The 24,274-nt window shown below is 37.0% G+C and overlaps 1 protein-coding gene across 4 annotated transcripts in view; it reads right to left on the bottom strand.

Moving 5' to 3' along the window:
* The window catches only part of PRDM4 (PR/SET domain 4), a 780,070-nt gene extending 758,362 nt beyond the window's left edge, over positions 1-21,708 (bottom strand). Inside the window, exons 1-2 of one of the 4 annotated variants that reach the window (XM_044088574.1) lie at positions 21,486-21,708; positions 17,824-17,962 (exon numbers count right to left, since the gene is read on the bottom strand). The gene's annotated coding sequence lies outside the window, so the exon portion shown is untranslated. Of the gene's footprint in view, positions 1-16,978; positions 17,183-17,823; positions 17,963-21,485 lie in introns of those variants that run through there. The other 3 variants (XM_044088573.1, XM_044088575.1, XM_044088576.1) reach the window with 3 other exon arrangements.
* Positions 21,709-24,274: the final 2,566 nt, after the last annotated feature.

Below are 24,274 nucleotides of genomic sequence, written 5' to 3'. Positions count from 1 at the left end.
AGAAATGCTATGGTGGATGAAGTCAGAATCGAATCTTTGGTGTCGACCGTTGTGCCTACCCCAGCCCACGGCCACGGTGACCATGGACGTTTCCCTGTTAGGGTGGGAGGGGCATTTCCAGGGAAAGACGGTCCAAGGCACCTGGTCCCCCATGGAGGCCTGGAACTGAGGGCAGTTCTCTTAGCATTGCAAGCATTCCACACATCCCTCCTTTCTGAGACTATTGCAATTCATTCGGACAACATGTCAGTCGTCTGGTATATCAACAAGCAAGGCGGAACCAGGTCTTACTCTCGTGTCAGAAAGCCATGAGGATTTGGCACTGGACGACAGCTTCCAACCGCTTTCTTATAGCAACGCACATTCCCGGGAGTCCCAACCTTCTTGCGGACAATCTGAGCAGAAACAGCCTGATGCCTCACGAGTGGTCCCTCAATCCTGTAATAGCAGATCGGATTTTCCACCGCTGGGGCAAGACTTGCTGCGATCTGTTTGCTTCCCCCTTAAACAACAAATGCAGAAGCTACTTTGCCCTGATCCCCCCTCAGGGGGAACCCCCAAGGGACACTCTAACATACGATTGGCCCCCCGGGTCTACTGTAGGCCTTTCCCCCATTTCCCACCCGAAATTCCTCCAGAAAGCTCAAACATTGAGAAGCAAAGTGATCATCATTGTCCCTATGGCGCCATCAAGTCTGGTTCCCATTCCCAGGGCCTCATCTGATTCACAGCCCGTAGATCCTGGATCACTCCCAAGGTTTGCTAGCTCATCCTCAGGGACTGATTCACCCCAATCTCCACAGCCTCAAGCTCACAGTTTGGTTCCTCCACTTCCAATGATTGCCATGCTGCCTGATATCTCATCACCCACTCATGAAATCCTTCTGGCTTCACACAAACCTTCCGCCAAGAAAATTTATTCTAGCACATGGACTAGGTTCTCTATTTGGGCCAAAGATCAGAACTTAGATCCTTTCTCTATGCTTATTCAAAAGATCCTACAATACCCAACGACTCTTCTACATGCAGGAGCTTCAGCATCGACAATCACTGTACATTTAGCAGCTATCACAAATTTTCATAATGGTTTTCATAATTCTTCTGTTATGTCACACTGTCTATGCAAAACCTTTTTGAAACGAGTATTACACGTTAAACCTCTTGTGAAGCCCCCCACAGAACTCTGGGACTTGACCTCGGTACTTCAATCATTAAAAGGTCTTCCTTTTGAGCCCTTTGACTCTTGTGATATAAAATTTTTATCGCGGAAGACTCTACTTCTAGTAGCACTTACCTCAGCGAGAAGAGTATCTGAGTTGCAGGCCTTGAGAGTCAAGAGACCTTACTTGAACTTCCACAGGGATAGAGTATCCATTCGTACTGACCCTTCTTTCTTGCCCAAGGTCATTTCTGGTTTTCCCATTAACCAATCTATTGACCTGCCAGTTTTCTTCCCTCAGCATTCAAACAGAGGGGAGTATCTGTTGCACACCATTGATGTTCATAGGCAGCTTCATTGTTATTTAGACAAGACTAAATCTTTCAGGAAAACAGATCAATTGTTTGTGGCCTTTGCAGGACCCAGATTGGGTAAACCTGTCTCCAAAGTGACTCTATCCTCCTGGCTTAGAAACGTCATTACCTTTATCTACCATCAGAATAAGCTATCCTTACCTTCCAGAATAAAGGCTCATTCTACTAGATCGATGGCTACTTCTATGGTTTTTCATTCCCAAGCCTCTATGGATGATATCTGCGCAGCAGCCACTTGGGCAAGACCTCATACCTTTATCACTCATTACAAATTGGATTTGGCCTCCAGGGGACGAGCATCTTTTGTTCTATGGTGCTCAGGAATATGCTTCCTTAGGGCCACCCAAGACTCAAGTAGCTGGGGACTCTGTCCTAACAGTAAGGAATGAATAAAGATTTACATCATCAGATAAAGAAGTTATGTCTTACCATGACGCTCCACCTGTGTTGTAGATCTTTATTCATTCATTACTTCCCGCCCTCCTTCTCCCTGCCTGGACTCCTGGTGGACATTAGGAAATCCTGGTTAGGGTATTTGCTCAGACAGAGCTGCCTTCTGTTTTTCTCTTACTATCTCTATATAATAAGGGCGGGCAAACTCGATCTGGAGAGACTATGAGAGGGGCATTATGGGTAGGTCTTAGTGGAGAATTTTTGGCTGGCACAAGCTTGGAAAAGGCCAAGTCCCAACAGTAATGAATGAATAAAGATCTACAACACAGATGGAACGTTATGGTAAGACATAACTTCTTTTTTTCCATGACCTTCCCACTATCCAAATACAAACTGGACTGGTGTTCCACATTAAGATCTGTTAACTGACAGAGCACATAGTGTGTATGCCCCAAGTCTAGCCATCATAAAGCAGCAGAGACCTAGAACAGTAAAGATGCAATTATAACAGCAGAAAAAGTTGCTCCTGACAAAATTATTGCAGACTCACAAAAAAGAAACATACTAAAACCGGGGAAAGCAAAGTGCTTGTGAAAAATGATTATTCACTGTAAACTAGGTGGAAAAGAAGGAAGTTTGTACCAGCAATCAGGAAATGTTGACAGCCAGGTGCAACATTCAAGCTGCTCTATCCAGCTTTCTTCAGAACATTTGTTCCTAGAAGATCAAACAAATGGTTGCAGAACAGGCTGAAGAGGAAATACAAGTCTAGCTAACAAAAGGGTTAGCCAGCAAAACAAGGGGACTCTGCTTCTCATTCTTCTGACAATAACACAACCTATAGAGAGGTTTTAGTCTTCTGACAATAACACAACCTACAGAGAGGCTTTGCCAGTGAAGCCTTTTCCATCATACCAAAGGAAAATCCCTGAGAAACAGAAAAAAATCAGAAACTAACGAGAAGAATAAAGAGTAATGGACATGAAACAGAGACAGGTGTTACAAGATGGAAGATCAAAAAGACAACCAGCAACATTGTGAAATGAATGATTAAATGAGACAAAGCATCAATCCCACTGGGTATTGGAACTGACATTTGAAATGCGACTTTCCAAGAAGTGGCTGGAATTTTGTGGATGTTAAACTGGTGGGTGAAAGGTAAAATGCACAGTCCACTTTGACATTAATGTCTATAAAGATGCTGAAGGGACTAAACTAGTAATTTTAAGTACATAGTTCTTGTTATTATTTGTATAAAAATATCATGATACAAACTGCATGCTATGGTGCAAAGTTACCCCGTGGTGTGAACATTGGCTCGGGATGATGGGCATCGTTGACGCAACACCCTGACACCATGTGCAAAATGTGACAAAAAAGAGCCAATAGAGATGCAGATTGTAAACCAGTTTTGTTCAGTTGTAGCCAGAGGGTCTTATCAGTGACTGCTGTACATGCTAGAGATATGAAAGCAAGAAATTATTCTCTCTTACTTGTAAGGTATCAATGTTTTCTCTGTAACAAGTTAAGAAAGGTTGGATGTAAAAAAGTGAACTGATTATATTACATAAGTACAATTAAGCCATTTTCCCATTTTTACAAAGGTGGATATCAAGATTGATGGCCTTGGTTTGAGCTATAGACATTTTTTTTAATCAAACAGGTTTGAAAACAGTTATCAGCTATCTCTTCCATTAGCTAAGGCTTTCAGTGGGACATCACAAGTCTACATATGTTTTAATTGCTTGCACGAGAGGGCCGGACAGTGTGTGCTGGGTGAAATTTACAAAAAATATTTTATGCATCTGCAAATGTCAATAGGTGCCCCCCCCCCCCCCCACACACACACACACAATTAACTTGTAGGCAAGAAATCAGCATGTGCAAGCAATTAACCATGAAAGGTCTGAACACTGTCTGCTGTGCAAATTATACAAGGTACAATGTAATTAACAATTAAAGGTATACTGAAGTCTGAAACTACGGGAAGTGATTAAGTCATACAAGTAGTTGCTCCACAGCAGCCTTGTAACTTTAATGCACTGAATACCTTTTAATTTAAATTGTGGACTGTTATAGTCAGCACATTTTCTTAGGTTAAAAGAAAATGTTTGATGAAAGCAATCAAGCCTGTTTTTCGCATACTGATTTGGATTAAAACTAAAGTATCAGACATAAAGACTAGGTGGGAATACAAATGCAGTGTGCATTTCAGCATAAGAAAGCTTAATTTTAGATTAGCTAATGCCTGTAGTCACAGCCATCAATTTCAGGAGACTGCTCCTACCTCAAGGGATAAACTTCATTTGCTGAAAATCTACATTTTTTTAAGTTAATATTAGATGGGGGGGTTCTAACAATTTTAGGTTTGAGCATTTTCATTGAAGCAAAACGTCTTAAAATGTTCTGCAGTTTCAAAATGGAGATGAGAATAAGCAACAACACAAGTAATCAACAAGTCAAGCAATGTGTGCATGTAAGCTAGAAGTTGGAATGATACATTCAAAGTAATTTGTCATGTACAACAGAGGGAAGTAATAGCTTTCTATTATAATGGATACTCAGCCCAGACTTATCGTGGAATGTAAATGGCCCTACAGGTACAGACAAAGAGGGCTGAAATATATTGTCAAGCTCAAATAGCAATGTTACACAAGACACATTTGGATTGAAATGCACATGCCAGTTTAACAAAAAAACAATTTCATATTGGACATTCAGCAGAATAGTGTGGGACAAAGGAAAAGGGGAGTAATAATACCAACTTCCAGAGAGGCTTCAGTTGTGATAGAAGGGGGTAGACAACTGTAGATTTGTGATAGTATGGGCTTGTAGGCAAGGCAAGAGGATTATACTGGAATACATTTACATTCCACATAAAACAGCTATTATGAAGCTTAAGAAAATTTTGTGAGAAATAAGTTTTCAGTAGGGATTATTATTTAGGGCTGAAGACTGGAACCTGATATGCAATGATTAGGATCTATTCCTGGAATTTAGAGGGGAAAACATAACTAAAGAGTGTGGATTTATATAGTAATAGGAGAATATTTGGTATGCAAAATGTGAATTCCATAGCAGACTCAAAAAAAATTATTATTCCTCAGGATACAACTGAGCTAGACAGGAATAATAATTGTCAGCAGCATGTGTATTTAATTGAAAGCACTGACATGCATCCAGTTACTACATCAGCTCATGAACCAAACTAACACAAAGATGCACTATAAAGAAGTAAAAATTACACAAATCCATTAAAAAGAAAATTAAGGAATTGGTACCGGACATAATTTGAGTATTAAGGAACAGAGAAATTACTTTGAAAGGTCTTGCTAGTGAGTCATACAATAGAGACAATAGTTTAAAAACATGGTAGAAATAATAGAGAAAGACAAAGAAAAAAAGCAATATGAATTTAGAGGGATTGACAAAGGTTAAGTATTACAGATTAGAGGAAATCTCACAGGAGTGAATTTCAGCAATTTGCCAAGAACTACAGTTTCATTCATAATGCAAATCCTCATTATGATAAAACTCACGGACAACTATTTTAACAGTAGATCCAAGGAGACACAAATGACTTAGAGCAATGACATACAACTAGTCAGTTACAGCTATTTAAAATTGGTCAGTTGAAAGATATTAATGTAAACTTAGAGAAAAGGAAAAGAAAATGATCAATTAAATATAAATACCACCAGCTCTTCAGTTTCAAAAAGGGTGCAATAAGAAAATGAAAAGTACAGTTATAAAAGTTAACTTACCATAACAGATCAGCCTAAGCTATTTCAGTTAAATCCTGCCCAGGATATGACCACTTACCCAGCTTTCAAAGTTTCAGGGCATCTCCCACACCACATAAGTGCCAAGGGCTCAACAGAGGCATGCAACAAGGCAGTTTAGGCACCAAAAGCTTCAAAGCTTTCTAAGGAAGGGTGACTATAGCCCTGAAAGGAAAATGCTTGAAAAGTAAAGAGCAATAGTAAGATATATGTACCTATACATACACAAGAGTATATACAGCAACACCTTGGCAATACACCAAAACAAAACAAGGGGGCTAGAGGGAGGGTCTGCTAGGCTACTGCAACAGTGATGCATTAGAACATCTACTGTTATGGTAAGTTTACTAGCACAACTGTACTATGTTCAGCATTAGATCACTACTGCAGTAGCCTAGCTGCTTGGGTAGACTACCACAGCTTAGGAATGTATAGTAAGGAAAGAATTCAGGATGATGGTCTTCGCAAAGCTTGTTTTACACCTGAACAAGAAATCCAGTTGTAATGCTTTGTAAAGGTATGTATAGAGGACCATCTTATTGCCTCTAGAATAGGCACAGAAGAAGCCAAAGACCTGGTGCAGTGTCCCTAACCCTGTCTCAAAGTGGCTTGTTATGTTGAGAGCAGTCTGCCTCAACACTGACTTTCCCCGAAGGATTTATTTCTGTTGAATAAGTACCTGAGCTGCCTGTGGACACCCGGAGTATGAAGGATTCTTTTTCCTTGCTTTTAGATTCCAAAACGAATACAGGGATATTGATAGCTCAAGGTAAACTTAGAAACCACTTAAGGCATAAATGAAGGATTTGTTCCCACAGACACCATGTCCTTGTGGAAAATGAGGTAAGGGGGTAAAGTTAGAGCTAAATTTAACAGCCAGTAGGTTTACTATAACTTCAACCTCAGTATAGGTAACATACTTAGTGCATTGTGCTTTTTAGATTATAAACATAACTAAAAAACGCCTTGTGATTGTCTTTGGCTTGGTAGCTAATTTAGCCTCAAACGTGGATTGGTGGATTTTATTAAGCATATATTTAAATGATTCATTTTCTGTTTGTGGAGTTTATGCTTTCATTTTCATTGGAATGTTATTTTCATCTTTTTGGATGCCTGTGACTGACTCTTACCAGGCAATATACTGAAATTTCAATTTTTGAGTGCATGCCTGTTTGTGTTGTTTTTAAACTGTAAAATGCATTTGTTTCACAGTCCTGATTCCCATTTTGTTATACATACATTTCTAATTATTTTTATGCAGACTCAGTAATGTATTTCAATTGGAAATGTGTTATGTGCATTTACTGAATTATTCATTTAATCAGTTTTTCTGGAAGTATTGTATGGTATTCTTTTCCTGCTAAATGGCTTTTCCAGATGGCGGCAGTTGGTGAGATCTGTGACAGAATGGGAAGTCTAAGCGGCCCTTACTACCTCTCTCCCTTGCATGGGACAAATTTGATGGTAGTTAGAAATACAACTGGTCAGTTTATATATTTATTTAACATTTGTTGACTGGGATAGTCCGACTGAATACATGTCAATTTTCAGCAGAGGCCCAGGGAGAAAAGGTCCAAAGGAAGTAATACAGAGAAGGAAACTTATGTAAAACACTCAAGTTCATAAATAACAAACAGTCAAGTTAACACTCATAGTATAGGTTAGCTGAAATAGGATGCTTTACGTCTGGACAGCTGATTACAACACAGTAGCATTGAAATGATTATTAATTACAAAAGCAATTGTTAATCTGATACAGGTGTACAAGTGTTACCAAGTATTTAATCAAGCCTGGCACAAGGACAAAGCCAAAGTACTGCCTGAGGTCTGTCTTAAATTTAGAAAGGGTAGTGTTTGTTGTGATGTCTGGGGGTAGTGAGTTCCAAGCTTTGCCTACCGAGTTGGCAAACGTGGAGTTCCCGGCTAAGTTGTTAGCTATAGTGATTTGTACTACAATTCTACTGGATGATCTAAGTGATCTTTGGTTGGTGTGAGGATTGATGGTATTTCTTAAAGCAGGGGTATTATCAGGTTGGTTAAGAACTTTGAAAGCTATAATAAGTTGGTTATACTGAATCTGTCTTAATAGCTCTAGCCAGCCTAGATTTTTTAGGTTTATACAGTGATATGTTCTGTAGGGCAGCCCAGTGGCGAATCTAGCTATGCTGTTATAGCAGGCTGAGAGTCTATTAAGTTCCGTTTTGTTTAAGTTGGCAAGTATAGGAGAGGCATAGAAGAGGGTGGAGAGGAGGTGGGATTGGGCAATAGCAGTCCTGGCAGGTGGGGTAAGGAATGATTTTATTCTATACAGTGAGCCCAGTTTTTTATTAATGGTTTTTATCATTTTATTTACATGGGCATCAAATTTAAGATTGTTGTCTACAATTACCCCAAGTAGTTTTGTGTGGACATCTGGGGCGATGATAGTGCCATTTTTAGAGGTAATGGAGAAGGATATCACCGGGGATTTATGCGTGGGAGAAAAATAGCAGTTTAGTTTTATTGGGGTTTAGAAGGAGACATCAGCCTGCAAGCCAATTTTCAACCAGGTTGAAAGTTGACTGAGTACTTGCCTGTAGCTCATCCTTGGTGGTACCAGTGCAGATCAGCGTAGAGTCATCTGCATACTGAATGCAGTTGGCAATTTGGATGACAGTGTAGAGATCATTGATAAATATGGAGAATAGCAGTGGACCCAGGATAGACCCCTGGGGGACACCTAGGGTGTTAGGAATAAAGTTAGATAGATTATTTTGCCATAGTACTGCTTGTTGTCTACTATGTAGATAGGATTGGAACCACTGAAGGGAGTGGTAACCTATATTAGTCAGAGTGTGGATTAACAGCCAGTGGTTAACCATATCAAACGCTTTGGAAAGATCCAAGAATAGAGCTGAGGAGAACTTGTTGCTGTTTCTGTTATGGTAAATATCATTAGTGAAGGAGAGGAGGGCTGTGGTAGTGCTATGATGTGGTCTAAAGCCATGCTGAGATTTAGCCAGTAGATTGTTCTGGGTTAGGAAGTATAGGAGTTGTTTATGGACTCATTTTTCCAGGATCTTAGCCAGTGGTGACAAGATGGCTATGAGCCTATAGTTTGATAGTTCGGTAGAGCAGCCATCTTTATGGAGTGGTATAACACGAGATATTTTCCATATGGAGGGGACTTTGGCTTCAGCTATGGACTGATTGATTAGAATGCTGATGGGGAATGCTATACTATCTGTGACTTTTTGTAAATATTCAGCAGGGAGAAGGTCAGTAGCTAGGGTGGTAGGTTTTAGTTTTTTGATTAGCTTGCAAATGAAAGAGGTAGAGATAGGCTGGAAGCTACAAGGAGGGCTCGGAATTGGGATTGATGTCCTGAGTGTTAGTAGGGTTCAAAGGTAATTGGCTGGCTAGGGCTTGGATGGTTTCCATAAAGAAACTATTAAAGGTGTTAGCAACATTCTGTGGCAAACTATCGGCTGATGCTGATGGATGTGGAGTGGTGGTTTGACCTGGGTGTAGTAATTTATTTATACCTGCCCAGAATATTTGAGGATTATTTTGGTTTCTATTCTGGAGATTTAAATAATAGTTACTTTTATCCAGTAAGATGGATTTTTTAGTCTCGTTTCTTATTTTCCGAAATTTGATTTGATCTATAGGGGGTTTTGTGGCACGCCAGGTAGCCCAGGCTTTGTTTCTGATTGTGATTTTTGATTTAGTATCTTTAGAGAGCCATGGAGCAACTTTAGTTTTAATCCAAGTGGAACAAGCAGGCACATGAGAATCTGGGATGGAGAGAAATTTATTGTTAAAATAGGCCACAGCATCATCAAGGGGCAGGCATTTTAGGGCAGACCAGTTGCATGATTTGAGTTTGTCCTGAAATAATCTAATGTTGAGGTTTTTATTATTACATATGGTTCTGTAGATGGGCTGCTGAGAGTTGTGGGATTTGTGTTTACAAATAGAGGTGATAAAGTGATCACTGAGGTCATCTGGGATGGTCCCTGATGAATACATTTGGGGGTGGCTATTGATAAGTATCCAATCTAGTATACTGTCTTTTTGGTTACGTTTGCCTAATCTGGTTGGGGTGGATATGACCTGTGTAAAACCATACAGGTTTACATGAGTGGTGGGAGACTGTGAGCAGCAGGTGTTCCAGTCGATGTTAAAATCTCCAAGAACTATGGTTTCTTGAGGGTAGTTGTCAGTTAACCAATGGAGGATATCCTCGAGTGTTAATGTTATTTCCTGGGGGAAATGTATGAACAGTAATGTTTATGCTTTTATTTTTGTTAATATGTAACTTGGTAGAGAGTATTTCAGCTGTATTGATCTGGGGTGGTTGAATGGGGTCTAAGGTTACATTTAGGGTGGATTTGAAGAGGACAGCAACATCCTCCCCTTTCCTAGTTGCACGGTCATACCCAAGTACATTATACCCTGGAGGTAGGATTTAATTATCGGAGGTTCCAGGTTTCAGCCAGCAAGCCCGAGCGCAGTGAGGACAAGCGAAGCAGGGCCAATACAGACTCAAGGATCTTTGAACTTGCAGCTCTATGCTTGGTGTATATTTTTAGGTAAGGCTTGTTTGTTTGAATTAAACTTTATATTAGTAAAACTGAACAGCTGTAGTTGGTAGGGGGGTAGAGTACATTTTTTGATAGCTTCCAATTTTTGTTGGAATATAGTGGATAACTTCTTGAAACCTTCAATTTCTTAGTAGTAGGGAGAACTTCAGTTTGTCCAAACTGGTTCAGTTTTTTAGGGGGTTATTTAGGTATAATGGGTAAATGGGCAAAATAATAACTAAATGTGCTACAGACCCAGGCAAGCCACTGTGACATTCACAGAGAGAGAATTAGGATTTATTAAACTTGGCAGGACGTTAGTTCACAGGGCAGCTCAAGATAGCTATACTGTTTTTAAATACAGCTTAGCAGCATCCTTCTGAATTGCAGGACTGCTTTTGGAGGGGATGACTCCTGGTGGGTAAAAATAATTGAATAGATATGAGTGATTAGCTTTTTGGGAAGCAATAAACCTAATTTATAGGTGTCCATAACAACGAACCAAATACAGGAAATAAACTCCACGAACCAAAATAATAGTGTATAATCCAAGAAGAACAAAGGCTCAAGTCCAGCGAAGCAATAATGCCACCTCTTTATTAAACGACACAGCAAATAAATTAATAGACACTCCAAACCACACAGTTAGATGTAAAACCAGCCAATGCAAAATGCGAAAGATTAAGCGCTTTCATCCACTGGAAAGTGGACTTCATCAGAATCAAACAAACTAATTAAATAATTCATTATAAACCCTTTTTGGTGCCAAACTTTTTATCATATTTAAAGACATATACATCTTGCTTTTAAAACATATCAATTTGTCCTAAAAAACATTGCGTAATTTCAAGGAATATATTCATATGCACGAATATACACACAAAAATATATATGTCTACTACATATTTATTGCTTACGTTGATGAATTAAATAACTTTAGGTAACTTTAAATAACTTTAAATAACCTATCTAGCTGTTCATGAATACTCCTAAAGTCAGTCCAATGAAACATATTATCCTAAGTTTATCCTAAATTATATCTGATATGTATTATAAATATAAATAAAAACATTGTATAAACTTTTTATATAAATTAAATGAAATTAATGTAATGAATTCAATAAAATCAACTCTATATATAATAGTATTCTATTCTATCATTTCTACCTTCCCTGTTAATACATGTGTTGTGGTACATATACATATATATATATATATATATATATATATATATATATATATATATATATTAAATGTTAACATAAGTATAAATGATGGTACATAAAATGCCTGTAACACTATTATATTGTCACCATTCATTCAGATTAAAAATGGAAGAAAAGAAAATGAAAGTTTAAAATACAAATTAAAAATAATGAAAATTAAAAGATCTAATGACCCATGATACACTAAAAAACACTATATAGTAAGACTAATACTTAGGTATAAATATAAATATATGTGAATAAATAAAATAAAATGACAAATTAATTGATAAATTCATACTATTTAATATAGTTTTTATATTTTTTTATATTTTTTGCGAAAGGGATATGTACAATTTTTACGTATATTCTAATATGAGTGGTATGATGAATGTGATTAATAAAATTTAATGTAGGAATGGTTTTAACGATATGTAATCGTTTAACCCTAGCTTAGTGGAAGTGTCAGTAAGTATTTGCCATTTTGCCTCTCTCTCGGCTATACATGCCCTAAAATTACCTCCTCTTATATTAAAATTTACTCGTTCTAAAATTGCAAACTTAAAATGATGTGTGCTATCTGTCTCCTGTACATGTCGGCATAATGCATTACTAGCATCCTTCTTTTTAATTACATATAAATTTTCATATATACGCCTTCTAAATTTCTGTTCAGTTTTGCCTATGTAATAACAATTACATTTGAAACATTTAGCCAAATAGACAATATTCATAGTGTTGCAATTACCTCTAACAAACGTTATTTTAGTCTTATTTACATTGTCCAGGACAATGTTTTCGTCTTCATTAATGACTTTACAATACTGGCATCTTCCACATTTCCTAGTTCCTCTGTTACTACTAATATCCCTGTTATAGCCAGTGTTCCTTTCCAACAGAGACTTCAAGTTCATTCCCATTTTATAAACAAAAGTAGGTGCCTCTCCCAGTACCTTCCTTAAGTAAGTGTCAATAAAAAATACGTTCCAATATTTTTTTTACCATTTCTTTAATATAATTAAGCTGTGGAGTATAATATAATATGCATGCCCTGTTATACACTTTATCTTCTTCCTGCACGATTGTATTGCTACAACAGGATCGGCCCAAAACAGGGAAATATTTGTTACCCCACTACTCTATAACATACATTTTGACTTCTTGTATTAAAATTTAGGGTACCCCCTATCTAAAAATAGTTTACTAATAAATTCCATTTCGTCTAGCATTTTGCTTTGAAGTCATTTGTGCTGCCCGTATGCATTGCCCCTTGAAAATGCTCTTTTTCATTTTCAAGGGGTGAAAACTAGTATATTCTAAATAATTGTTTGAGAATATATTTTTTCTATAAATGCAGGAAGAGAAGCCATCATTTGTACTGGACACAAAAGTGTCTAAATATGAAATTCCTACTCTACTATAATTATATGTAAATTTAAGAAATGGACTAGTATTATTCAAATATTTTACAAATTCCTCTAATATCTTTTCATGTCCATCCCATAAAATAAATATGTCATCAAGGAATCTTGTATATAATCTTATATACTTGTAATATTGACTTTTAAATGCATTTTCCTTTTCCCAATCTGAAAGAACTAAGTTTGCAAATATGTGGGGCACATGCTGCCCCCATAGCTACTCCTCTGGTCTGCCTATAGTATTCGCCTTCATAGTAAATATAATTATGATCCAGTATAATACTCATCAATTCCAATATTACCTTGGTTTGCTCCCAATCTAAGGTGGAATGTTCACAAATACTATTGCTGAAGCTTTGCATGCCCTGTTCCTTGGGAATACAGGAAAATAAATCTATTACGTCAATAGTCACATATATCAACTCCTTTTTCCAGATGTCAGTCGTCAGTAATCCCCAAAACATCCAGGAATCTTTTATTAAATGGGGGACTCTTGTATAGATATGTTTCAACCATTTATCTATCACTTGTCCCATAGGGAAAGTCTTCGACCGACTCCCCGAGATAATGGGCCTAAAAGGTGGGTCAAGTATATTTTTGTGAACTTTGGGCACTCCAACTATGGTTGCTAGTATGGGATAATCCACTCTCATATAATTGTACAAATCTAAATTAATTCTTTCATCCAATAACATGTCTTCCAAGTACATATTAATCCGTCTATATCCCAAATTGATCTGATTAAGTGAATTCCCTGAATCAACTAGAATATTGAACATTTTACTAACATATTCATTACTGTTGTACAATACTATGCCTCCCCCCTTATTGGGCTTCATAACCTTAACTGTCCTGTCATTCATTAAATGTTGTAATAATAGGACCTCCTCTTCTTTTAAATTACTATAGTTTTTGACGCCCCTTGTTTTGTTGTTTAACGTATTTAAGTCCCTTGTGACTAATTTCTCAAACAATGAGACTTGCGGATGTGGGGGTGGCATAAATGTACTTTTTTTCTTCAAAGCGCTTTTTCCAATCTCTCTAGTGCCTTCCTTAAAATGTATAGCCAAGTTTAATTTTCTAGTGTATTTTTTAATGTCAATTACACTGTCAACTACCTTGAAATTCATATTTGGCACATATTTCAAGCCCTTTGAAAATAGGGAAAAGAATTCTTTCCAATTACTAAATCAGTGTAGTTGAATATGTTAAAGCCATTAAATTGGTGCAAAATAGACTTAACCTGCACATCACCTTCTTTATCTGAATGATGCCCATCGCTGACCCTCTTATTTGTACATGTGGCCGTACCCTTCTCTACCATCATCGTTGCCTCCAGTTCTGATTGTTCCAATACCCCTGTCCTGTGCTTCTCCCATTCCCTCTCCATTTCCAATTTCTCTGCTGATACCTGCTCGTATCCTGGTTGCTGCCCCCCTGAAAATCCTGATTTTCATAATTTCCATAAGATTCCCTGTGAACACTATTATTTTTTCTTTTGTTCCTATAATTATATTCCACTTCAATTCCATTTCTTTTTTGTTGATTCACTATATTCCACTCATATACCTTCCCATCCTTATATTCTCGCATATCCCTTTCTATTTTCTTGCACTATACTATTAGCTTTCCTATCTGCTTCCATAAGCTGTTTATGATATAAATTCTCCCATTGATCAAATACTAAATCTTCAGTTACATTCTTGTTCAATGTCTCTGCCATTTCAATATATTTACACAGTTTTCCATCATTCATTTTCACTAATAGTTTCATATAGTCAATACCAAAACGGTTAAACAAATTCTCAAATTCTTGACAATTACAATTATTTAATTCAATGCCCATAGGTTTCTTAAAAAATCTTAGTCCCTTAGGGACTATATTCAATGTTATACATTTGTTCAAATAGGCATAGTCTATTTTAATACCTCTTATTATACCCAAGTATTTACCCAATGCATAAATATATTCTCCAAGAGTTCCTTGGCTGTATTCTACAGCCATTTTTCCTGTTGTTTCACTGCTCTTGGCGTTTTCAAAACATATATCAACTGATAAAAAGTCATCCAATTTATCTTATTTTTTATTTATTTTACTTTATTTATTTAGTATTAATCTTACTATATAGCTTTTTTAGTATATCATGGGTCGTTAGATTTTTTAATTTTCATCATTTTTAATTTGTATTTTAAACTTTCATTTTCTTTTCTTCCATTTTTAATATGAATGAATGGTGACAATATAATAGTGTTACAGGCATTTTATGTACCATCATTTATACTTATGTTAACATTCAATATATATATATATATATATATATATATATATATATATATATATATATATATATATGTACCACAACACATGTATTAACAGGGAAGGTAAAAATGATAGAGTTGATTTTATTGAATTCATTACATTAATTTCATTTAATTTATATAAAAAATGTATAGAGTATTTATATTTATAATACACATCAGGTATAATTTTAGGATAAACTTAGGATAATATGTTTCATTGGACTGACTTTAGGAGTATTCATGAACAGCTAGATAGGTTATTTAAAGTTATTTAAAGTTACCTTAAGTTATTTAATTCATCAACGTAAGCAATAAATATGTAGTAGACATATATATTTTTGTGTGTATATTCGTGCATATGAATATATTCTTTGAAATTATGCAAAGTTTTTTAGGACAAATTGATATGTTTTAAAAGCAAGATGTATATGTCTTTAAATATGATAAAAAGTAAAGGGTTTATAATGAATCATTTAATTAGTTTGTTTGATTCTGATGAAGTCCACTTTCCAGTGGATGAAAGCGCTTAATCTTTCGCATTTTGCATTGGCTGGTTTTACATCTAACTGTGTGGTTTGGAGTGTCTATTAATTTATTTGCTGTGTCGTTTAATAAAGAGGTGGTATTATTGCTTCGCTGGACTTGAGCCTTTGTTCTTCTTGGATTATACACTATTATTTTAATTTATAGGTGTACCAGAGTTCAATTGTTTAGGTAAAACTTTAATTTTAAGTAACATTCATACTAAGCCAGACAGTTTTGTAGTATGTTAAAACACAATGGCTAGCTTGTATGCATATCATTTACATGCATAGTTTTACACAAAAAGGCAAAATACAACATACTGTTGAACAATCAGCCTAGAAAACCATTAAGACGCTAGGTGCTAATAAACTCGAGTTAATCAGCTTGTCGCTATTAAAAAAAAAAACAGTAAACAAGTGGTCGTTAACTTGAAATATGTGCTTACAGCATAAAACAAGTAGACGCTAATAAAACAGAGTTTAATCAGTTTGTCGCTAACAGAAAACCATTAAACAAGTGATCGCTAACTTGAAATATGTGCTTACAGCATTAAACGAGTAGTCGCCAGCCTGAAACGTGCTTACAGCCTTAGTTCAGAAAATTAGAGATGGTAAGGATGTCACATCACTTCATGCAGTAGCGCTAGTCAGTTTAAGCTATAAGAACTGAAGCTAACTCCTTTTAAGCAGTCGTTTATGGTAAAGCACATTCAGAGCAGAGAAATGATCTTAGTTCTTTTGTTAGATACTTTAGGCAAGCTTAATTACATTCACTAGCCAGAGTATATTATAAAATACAAGACGCCAGCTGCATCTACACAGTGCATTTGAACTTTAACACTAGCACAGTTTCATGCATATATAGCTGTTAGAATAAATACAGTGAAAGTTTATTTATGCCTTTGCTGTAGTAATACATATTAATAACAGAAAAGCAGTAGTTACATACCACAAGGGTCAGGGCTGCCGTCTGGGTATAGCAGCACTAGCTGATTTGAAAAATGGCGGTTTCCTAGGTTCCTTTCAAACCTCGCATACGTTTCAGTGCATATATATATATATATATATATATATATATATATATATATATATATACACACACATATACAGACACACACACACACACACACACATATACAAATGTTAGCCCTGTAAACCTGAATTGTATTATACAAGAAAGGGCATTACAGACAGAGATTATCAAGAATGAAAGAAAGAAGCGAGAGGGTTTGGTCAACTTATTTCTTCCCATACCTTTCACATGAACCTCATTGGGGAACATTCCTCATTTTGTGCACTAAAAAAAAAAATCGGTACTTTTCCGTTATCGGGGCAACAGCTGTAATCCTCATTTGAAATTCATGCTAATCCAAAAATCTGTTATTCTATCAAGTTTATAAGTTTGTAACAGCGATATTTAAAAGTTATCCATATTTTTGGGCCTTTGTCCCCCAATTATATATGGCTTTTGTTCATATTTCTGTATCTTAGAGGTTGAGAGGTATGGCGCACAGAAAGGCTTCCCAAAGTGAAAGTGCCATATAAATGCATGATAATACAGCCACTTCTTTCAAAGGTTGCTCTTCTGCTAATGTGAAAAGTGAAGTATTTGACTCTGCAGATTCATGGTGTCAGAAAAGCGTTGTTTTTGAACCGAACAAGGTAAGGCTGATTAACTAAATGCACGATTAACTAAGTGCACTTGCAGGCAGTGAGCTTCCTAGATATATTTTAATGGCTTAATGTTGCCATACAGTTGCCAAGTATGGCCAATTTATGTTTTGTCTTTGAAGATGGTAGTGCATGAAAATGATCTGTTAGCTAGCACCCCATTTACCCAAAGTTAGCACACAAACCGAAAACCTGCAATGAAACTGAATCCGTCACTCATATGATGCGCTGTATAACCAAAAAGTCATTTCTGACTTTTAAAAGTGATACTGCATGTGTTATGAACTTTGACATTAAGGCTGCAGTTGCACAGTAGTAGTACTCCGTAGCTTCAAATAAAATTTCAACCCTGCCAAAAGTCTTGCCATGGTACTTCTGTGCTTCTCACCGACTACTGTAATACATCAAGAACATATATTTACACACACCAGTATATTATTTCATGTGCCATTTCTCAAATGGCGAGCACGTTTCATCTTTTGCTATAGTTAGCGGTGCGGTTTGTTTTTTCGGTACTTGCGTATTATTGCAACCAGATTTTCACGATAATGCCGCTTGCTTCCCGCTCTGTAAATTTAAAAAGAAATGTATGTAGAATCACACTGACAATGTTAACTTCATTTAAAAACATTGTTTAGGTAGGGAAAACATTGTAAAATTTAAGGAATGAGTGCTTGATTCAAGCTATATTGTTTTCTGACATCTAGTCACTCTAAATACATGTTCCATATCCCCAGCAAACTTGACAGCAATAGCAGACAATTTCTCCCCATACAAAAAGTGTAACCCAGCAAGTGAACCATCTACAAGTAAACCAGGAAGTGAATCATCTACTAAACCAGCAAGTGAACCATCTACAAGTAAACCGTCTGCAAGTATGCTTCCTTAATCAGTGAAAGAAAATCTTCACAAATATGTTGCTCAAAACATCCGGAAGACATCCACATGAATACTATGCAAAACATCCCAAAAACATTGCAACAATAACTGCTATCCTCACAAAAACTTTAATTATTTACTGCAGTATGTCAAATAAAATTAGTTATTTACCCAAAAAATGTTTCTCCATATTTGTTATTCTAGTAATCCTTCACACAGTAAAAATGAACAAACATTTCCCATGCTTCCTCAGTCCCAATTCTGCACTAAGACAGCAGTGCAACCAATTTTTAAGTACACAAAGCAAGTTTCACATTACCGTGTTACGTTGGTAATTTGGAACAAACTAGGTTGTACCCAAAGAAAACACCAAATTGTGTCTTACGTTTAGTCCCACAATCCATTTTGGGGCCAACAAGCGTATTACCGCAACCGCAAAAATCTGGTTGTGATAATACGCAAGTACCGTTTTTTCTACAGAAGCAACAAGCTGACATACTAAGGCATATCCATCAGGGAAGTTTCTACCCATTGTGCCAAGAAAATTGTTAAGTGAAGATCCGTCTTGATGTACGTGTTTGTGCAGTGCTGATGTGATTATTTCCTTTGTATGTTTGGATTTAGTATATGTAAATAAGGTGGTAGTTTTATACGTCTGATGTACAGATTGGGTTTCAAGTGGTCATTACAGCTGTTGAAAGTGTCTGTCACACATACAGATATCCATGATAAATAAATATGAACCATGTTAATTCATCAAAAGAACTCTTTATAAGTATGAACCAATACATTCTAACCATTTCAAAAGCTTCCTACTTGAAGTTGTCAGTAAGCCCTTAACAAGTATTCCACATTTTGCCCCATCTCTTCCTCATTATGACAGGTAGTGTTCCACATTCTGAATAAGGAAGTTTGAGATCTGTCTGAAAGTCAGAACTTCTTTATTTACTTATGATTTTTTTGTTCAAACCAATCTTTCACTGGAACAAAGGTTTAGAAAAAAAACTGCATAATATTTCCCCTCCTTGCTTATTTCAGTTAAACCCTCTACAGTTAATACATGTAGGGTTGCCACCTGTCAGGATGTCAGGGTCTCTGTCAGGAAATTTGGCTTTGGTGCGAACACTCATCATGTAGTTTGACTCATTCTGAGAGTTAACATTTTTCTGAAGTGTAGTTCCCAAAATGTTTGGTTGTCACTTTGATTTTCTATTTGCATCTAAATTATCTTGTCAGAATAGTCTTTTATTTGTTTCAATAGATATCTTGAATGATGTGAAATGTGACCATTAGCAGGAGGTTATACTAATCAAAAGAACCTTCTTCATGATGCTTCTTAGAAGTAGACAAAACATTTGAGCATTCTATTTTACTAATGTAAAAAAAATGGATCTGTCCACAAATTTTATGTTCAGTGGTAAAATTGCATATTTTTTCAGTATAAATATTGTAGATATGAATAAAATGTGGAGTCAGGAAATTTGTAAAGTACACACTGCAAGAAACAGTGTACACATTATACACTCCTTCCTATCCTCATTTCTTTACTATGAATTTTTTTAGAATCCCCTGCATATTTAGAGTAATAGTTTCAACAGACATACCAGTTGCCAAAACAACATTACAAAGACATTTAAAGTGTGCAGCATGTTCATATGTATGCTAATCTGTTGCATTTAGCATATTAATGCACTATTTCTTTACAACTGTTGCTAGCACGATTAACTTTGAAGGAGAGACAACGTACATTTACTTTATAGAAATGAGTGTGGCAATTGGTGGAACAAAGGTTGGGGACTTTTGTCAAGTTTTTACTTCTTCCAGTGGTGGCAACCCTAATTACAACATATCACGGCATCAATCACTGTGATGCCATATGTGTTCATAAAAGTATAGTAGGCTAATGACCACTGGGGCCTTTATAAGCCTACCCATGCAGCCCAAATGTATCACATGAGTTACTGTGCCTTAGAGATTATTTTAACATGTATATGTTAGTTAGGATATGGTTTAATGATTGTCTCTATCATAGACCAGGGGTGAATTTCTGATTTCCTATCCACTGGTCCAGGCTGTGCTTGAATAGACCAGGGGTGAATTTCTGATTTCCTATCCACTGGTCCAGGCTGTGCTTGAATAAGGTTAGGGAAGGCTTCTGCTTCACATGGATGGGAAGCCTATTGCAAGGAATGGGGATTCTCCGAGATACATACCGGTCCCTCTAATATATTCTAAGTTTAAATCCTTACATCTAGTAGTTCTGGTGCTGTTTGTTTTGCAGATATGCAAAAGGTCCATCAGAGCGGGAATCAAGGTCACCTTTTATGACAGCCATAAAGTGATTCTCAGCAGTCTGTAAGAAACAAGAGTTTAGAGCTTTGGCTTTGAGACAATTAACATAGGACACTGTGTTTATGCCCTGTATTCTTTTGGGAACCTCTGTAGAAGCTCCAGTTGTTGAATGTCTCTGATCATGTACACAATGAAGGGGAAGTTATACTCAATGATGGGTCTCCAAATACAGAGAGACCATGACTTCCCTCTACCTAGATGGCATGCCCTTACAAGATGAGTAACAAAATTATTTTCTTACTACCTTAGAAACGTGTTACTCAAATGCCATGTGGTCCTACAGTCTCAACTTTGGACATCCAGCTGAAAGTTGGTAAGCTTGGTCTTGGGGCATCCACCTATTCTTCCCAATTAAACTGATGTTTTGGTTTTAATCGCTCCTCGTAAGTCTAGTGCAGTTCTTAAAAAAAAAGAAAAAAAGCATGCATACCTCTCAATTTCTTTAAACAAAAACTCATCTCTAAGGTTAAAATAATGGGTAGGGGCACAAATGTCTCAAATCAGAGACCAATATTACTCATGCATTTTTAAAGTTGATAGTATAATGGGTTTTGCATCTCCTGTATCTTCTGAACAATAAAAAAGTACTGCATTCTAATGCCTGGCATTACAGACTCATTGCATTCATCAGTAACTTACCAAGGTTTCAAAATATTGACACTGGAATAAGGCAAACATCAGGGAAGACATGCAAAACAAGGGACAGCGGAAAGGTATGAAAGCATTTGCTTTGGCTAATTTCTTTGTTCTTCTCTTAGAAGAGTCCACTTTCAGAAACGAAGTAAACACACACATAACAACAACAAATCTACACTATAGTAATGGTATCTCGTTTTTCCTAATTGAAAGTCTCCCTCACCAGAAACACTCCTGGGTTTCAGTCACGCTTACGTTTTTCTCCACTTTGACAAAAAACGGGCCTTCATTTTTCATTCAGTTAAACCACTTCGGTGAGTATAAATCCAATAGACATATTTTCTTTCTCAGTAATAACAAGCTTCCAAAGAACTGCCATTGCTCTGAATACTTCCTGCATGCACAATCTTTCGTAGAGTCATAGCAAATAGCAATGCCTATCAATATTGAAGCATGCGCAGACAATGCTTACGTTTTTTCTGTCGATGCCACGTGAACAAGCTGGTTTATTATGATGCGGCGCAGGAGTAAAACGTTTTTTTGTTTTGTTTCCATCGAATAGATGCGTTTATGAGTCGTAGTCTATGTTGAACTGTATTGAGATGTTTTCATTTATGTACATTGTACACTAGATATGTTTGCTTTCTGTATAACAACTCATTTAGTCCCAACATTACATAAACTGCGCGATTCCTGCCTTCCCTTAAACCTCCCTCCGACCGTCCTCATGAACATTATTTTGCAAGTACTGCTCCTACAAATATCTTTTATTTGTATGTAATTTGCTCCTTCCCGTTTCTAGAGATAACATTTATAGTTATTTTATCTATCGTACAGATTTTGATTTCCATTTTCTAGTGATTGCTTTTTGGCAGTCAATAGTATTAAACGCCTTACAATATCTAAGCATACCTATGAACCAGACAGATTTTTGCCTCACATTTTTGGTCCGTTTTTCATAAAATTGTGGTCTTCTGGCAAATTAGCAGCAAATCATTAAAGCCCATAATTAGAAAACAGTGACAGGCATTTGAGTTTCAGACTTCATACCCTTCAGAAAATTCATGCTAATGCAAATCCTACTATTAACATACCTCTCAAGTGTACATCATTATGAGAAACATTCCTCAATATGGGTCTTATAAAAAAAGTAATCACAAAAAAAGCACCAGAATCCAGGAAAAGTGACACGAACAGTTTAATTCACTAACGCTGAAACTTCACAACACGTTTTCGTCCTTGACTTCATCAGATTTTATAAAAAAAGAAGTTATGTCTTACCATAATGTTCCTTCTGAGTTGTAGATCTTTATTCATTCTTTACTGTTAGGACCTCGTTTCTGTCCTCGGAACAGATATGGCCGTTTCCCAGCTCACACAAGCGTAAAACTCTCAGATAAGAGCCTGCCCACAATGCCTCTCTCCTAGATACTCCAGATAGAGTTTGCCCACCCTAGATAAAGATGTAGTAATAGGAAAAAGGTAGGAGGCTTTGTCTGAGCAAATACCCTAACCAGGAGTACCTGAAGACCACCAGGAGTCCAGGCAGGGGGAAGAGGGGGGGGGGGGATAAAAAATGAATAAAGATCTACAACTCAGATGGAACATTATGGTAAGACATAACTTCTTTATCTGATGTTGTAAATCTTTATTTATTCTTTACTGTTAGGACCGAGTCCCCAGCTACTTGAGTCCTGGGTGGCCCTAAGAAGGGATATTCCTGAGCACCATAGAACCAAAAGATGCTCGTCCCCTGGAGGCCAAATCCAATTTGTAATGAGATATGAAGGTATGAGGTCTTGCCCACGTGGCTGCTGCGCATATATCATCCATAGAGGCTCTGGAATGGAAAGCTACAGAGGTAGCCATAGATCTGATAGAATGAGCCTTTATTCTGGAAGGTAAGGGTAGCTTATTCTGTTGGTAGATAACGGTAATGATGTTTCTAAACCAAGAGGATAATGTCACTTTGGAAGCAGGTTTACCCAGTCTGGGTCCTGCAAAGGCCACAAACAATTGGTCTGTTTTCCTGAAAGATTTGGTCCTGTCCAAATAACAACGAAGCTGTCAGTGCACATCAAGGGTGTGCAAAAGGTACTCCCCTCTGTTAGAATGCCTTGGGAAGAAAACCGGCAGGTCAATAGATTGATTAATGGAAAAAACAGAAATTACCTTGGGCAAGAAGGAAGGGTCAGTACGAAGGGACACCCTATCCATGTGGAAGATCAAGTAAGGACTTGACACTCAAGGCCTGCAGCTCAGATACTCTTCTCGCTGAGGTGAGTGCTACTAGAAATATGGTTTTCCAAGACAAAATTTCAAATCACATGAATCAAAGGGCTCAAAGGGAGAGCCTGTAAGAGACTGAAGCACCAGAGTCAAGTCCTAGGGATCTAAGGGAGGTTTGACTGGAGGTTTAACATGTAATACTCCCTTCAAAAAAGTCTTGTATAGGCGGTGTGACTTAATTGAAGAATTTTCAAGACCATTATGAAAATTGGCGATAGCTGCTAAATGTACTGTGATCGTTGAAGCTGAGGCTCTTGCATGCAGGAGAGTAGTCAGGTATTGCAGAATCTTTTGAATGGGCATAGAGAAAGGGTCTAAGTTCTGGTCTTTGGCCCAAATAGAGAACCTAGTCCATTTACTAGAATAAGCCTTTCTAGTGGAAGGGTTGTGTGAGGCCAGAAGAATTTCACGAACATTAGATGGAATGTCAGGCAGTCTGGCAATCATTGGAAGTGGAGGAAACAGGCTGTGAGCTTGAGACTGTGCAGGTTTGGATGACTCAATCTCTGAGGATGGGATAACAGGTCCTGGGAATGATCCAGGATCCACGGGCTGTGAATCAGATGAGGCCAAAGAAACGGGAATCAGACTTGATGTGGCCAGTAGAGAGCAAAGAGGAACACTTTGCTTTTCAACCTCTAAGCTTTCTGGAGAAATTTTATAATGAGGAAATGGGGGAAAGGCATACATAAGATCCGGGGACCAATTGTGCATTAGAGCATC

This window comes from Protopterus annectens, chromosome 11.part0 (genome assembly GCF_019279795.1).
Source record: "Protopterus annectens isolate FY-2018-M chromosome 11.part0, PAN1.0, whole genome shotgun sequence".
NCBI classification, from domain to species: domain Eukaryota; kingdom Metazoa; phylum Chordata; order Ceratodontiformes; family Protopteridae; genus Protopterus; species Protopterus annectens.
The sequence above is the reverse complement of the archived record's forward strand: the minus strand, read 5'-3'. Positions and strand labels throughout refer to the sequence as shown.